We start from the raw sequence: 3,648 nt of genomic DNA, 5'->3' as shown, positions 1-3,648 counted from the left end.
TGAGGCTCAGTGGTAGAGTGCTCGCCCAGTAAGTACGAAGCCCTTAGTTGGATTCCTCACTACCATGTGCATAGAAAAATCCACAAGTTGTGTTGTAGCTCAAACATTCGAGCACTAGCTTTGAGCATAAAGGCTTAGGGACTGTGTCTAGATCCTTACTGAAGACCCAGGACTGGCACCAAAACAAACAAAAGGAAAAGATAGAATGATCTAACTGCAACTCTATAAGGATAGGGCTGCAAATACCTCATCAAAAAGCAAGCTGGTAGTCTAGTGCTGACATTTGCCATCTAACCTGTATTAGCCAGAGGTAAACTGCTGGAACTCAGTTCCACGGACTAGATGCTGTTGGATTGCTCACTCTGTCACCCAAGATACTCGGGAACTGAGATCTAACACTGGTGGGTTTAAAACCCAGCCCTAGCAGGAAGTGTGTGAAACTTTGAGCTGTGGCTTAAAGTGGTAGAGTTCTAGTCTGATCAAAAGACCTTAGTACAGTACCTCCAACATTTCAGTGCAATCCCCGTGGCTGACTCCCTCCTCCGAAAAAAATTAACCACTCTAAAATCTACATTTGGATTATATGTGGCGTGTTTCTGAAAGAATGGTGATACTGATTAAAGCATCCTAATTCTAATGACATTATGTGGGTTACAGCAATGTGATGAGTCTTCCATGAGTTGTTGTGTGCTGAGTCCTTCATGGGGTGAATTTTTTCATTTTTTCATCTAGTTCTTGTAAGAGGTCCACAAGTAAGATGATTGTGCAGATGAGAAAATTGTGGCTCAGCTATGTCCTCATGTTAGGGCCAAAATTATGTATGTACCTAACTCTAGTGAGTTGTCTCCTGCAGACAATTGTTTTGGTTTGTGTTTCTTGATCATGAACCTTGAACTCAGGGCCTAGCCACTGACACTTACCAGTGGGGATCATGGGTAGCACTCTGCCACATGGAGCCAAGTACCCGCTTGCAACAGAGTGTTACAGTTTGGCGTGTAGTAGCTGAGGTCTGTCATGCTGCCTACTCAGGAAGTTGATATCTGATGATCTGGGTTCAAAACTATCCCAAACACAAAAGGTCCCATGAGACTATTATCTCCTATTCACCACTTAGAAACTTGAAGTCGAAGCTAGTCACTGCTGACTCGTGCCTGTCATCCTAGGTACTCAGGACACTGAGAGCTGAGGATCATGGTTCAAAGCCAGCCTTGGCAGGAAATTGCTTGAGACGCTTCTCTCCACTGACCCACCAAGAACCTCAAGGGGTGCTGTTGCTCAAGTGGTAGAGTGATTGGCTTTAGCTAAAGAGCTCAAGGACAACACCCAGGCCTAGACTTAAATTCCTCCAACTTCCAACAAAAGAAAGAAAGAAACCTGAAGTAGAGTGCTGGGAATGTGTCTTAGGAGTACAGCGTTTTGCATGTATGAATCCCTGGGTTTGATTTCATTAGTACTGCATCACTAGAAAAAAGCCTGGAGTGGCTGTGTGCCTCAAGTGGTAGAGTGCTATACTTGTACAGGAGAAACTCAAGTACAGTATTCAGGTCCTGTTTTGAAGCTCCAGTACAAGTATATGAACACACATACATGCACAAACACATACAGGGCCCAACTAGGAGAGGTCAAAATTTCAAAATCTGATGAGTTTCACCAGCCCTAGGTGACAGGAAGCATAGTGATATTACACATGTGCTTTGATTTAGCAAGCTTTTGGAAACCCAGGGAGGCATCATTGCCAATATTGAATCATTTCATTAGGTTCAGCTCCCTAGTTGTCTGTCAGAACGACCCTTGAATTAATTGTAGCAGGTTATTTCAACACTGGAACATAGTCTAACAAAGACAGGAAAAGTGCAGGGAACTTGGCCACGGGAGGTGCAAAAATGAAGTCTTCCTGTCACAACAGAGCTCTCGGCAGAAAGATAGCTTGAGGTACATAGAGGCCTTTTTCTCCTGGCCTTCAGAGCCTACCCAAACTCGTCACTAATTGGCCTAGAATGAGTTTTTTTTTTTTATCACTCAGCTGTACAGGAGTAAGGCCTGTTCCAACAATGAGGAAGACTTCTTCCAGCAGTCCCGGATGTGGAGAAAACCTCAGGCTACAATGGGAACAGTGAGAGGAGCCCCGGAAGATGCACTGTCTTGAAAACTCTCTGGGTTCTATGAAATCATTCTATTCAAAGCAAATTTCCTAGCTGGATACTTTTCATCATAGGAACTCTAGACCTTCACCAGTAGAAATACATGCATACATACATTCGGAGACATGTTGTTACTGGCTTTTTTTATTGGCTGGTCTGGGGGTTTTACTATGAGCCTAGGCAATGTTCCTGAGCTACTTTTGCTCAAGGGTAGTGCTCTGTCCTTGAGTCAGAGCTCCGTTCATGGGAATTTTTTATTCCTGTAATCCCTCAGAAATAAGAGTGTGGTGGAATTTCCTGTCCTGGCTGAATTCAAACTGGCATTCTCTACCTCTCAGCCTCCTGAAGAGCTAGGATTACAGGTAGGATCCACTGACACTTGGCTTTCTTTTCTTCTCATTCTTTTCTTTCATGCTGACAATCTGAAATCTTCACAGTGTCATTCCAATGGTTTGCATTTTGAAGTAAAATACCCAGGCCTGGAGTTGAAGTGCCTGGACTGCCACCTATAAATGGAGGGAGATCTTGAGAAAATCATTCCTATCCATGGGAATGCCTAACAGAATGTTATAAAAGTAACAATTAAATTTACAGTTAGTTATGATTCTCTTATAGAATGCCACACAAAAAGTATTGGATAATGTCTTCCATTATAGCACCATGGTATGATTCTCCCAATTAAGGAATATTGACTACTTTTACATTAATTTTAGTAAGTATTCAACCATGATACATCATTTCATTAAAAGGAGGCATAATTTAATAACTAATAATTCATTATATATAATTGAATATCCTACATTCTCTCTCATATACATAGCAAACTACACATCTATCTATCTATCTATCTATCTATCTATCTATCTATCTATCTATCTATCTATCTATCTATCTATCTATCTATCTATCTATCTATCTGTCTGTCTGTCTGTCTGTCTGTCTGTCTGTCTGTCTGTCTGTCTGTCTGTCTGTCTGTCTGTATGTCTGTCTGTCTGTCTGTCTATCAATCTATCTATCTATCTAACCGCCACTACTATTGCTTGATCACAGGTCCTCAGAAATGGCTGGCAGTTCAGTTTGCCAAAGGCTTTTGTTTTATAACTGACCCATTCATGATTTGTGCATTGTGGGCTGTGAGTTCAAATCCCAGCATGGCCAAAGTTTATATGTGGAGTCAGAAGTCAATTTTGACTCAGTTTTTTTCCTTCTCTGTGAAAGTCCTGGGTCTCTGTGTGATGTATAATCTATATGGAAATAAATCCATTTCATAAGATGTAATAAATGAAATAAATGTTATATATTTAATAATACTAAATAAAATAAAAAATAAATATGGGTAATAAATGTCATATGGAGTAAACACATGTATGTAAATAGATCTCATGTATGAATATTATTTTTTCCAGTGCTGAGGCTTGAATTCAGGCCCTGGAAACTGGTCTGAAATTCTTGTCTTCAATGATGGTGGTTTTCCCCTACCCCACAGTGCCAGAGAGTTAATCAGACC

Source organism: Dipodomys spectabilis, unplaced genomic scaffold, assembly GCF_019054845.1.
Source record: "Dipodomys spectabilis isolate Male_0828 unplaced genomic scaffold, ASM1905484v1 ptg000315l, whole genome shotgun sequence".
Classification (NCBI taxonomy): domain Eukaryota; kingdom Metazoa; phylum Chordata; class Mammalia; order Rodentia; family Heteromyidae; genus Dipodomys; species Dipodomys spectabilis.
This window is presented reverse-complemented; position numbering follows the sequence as displayed.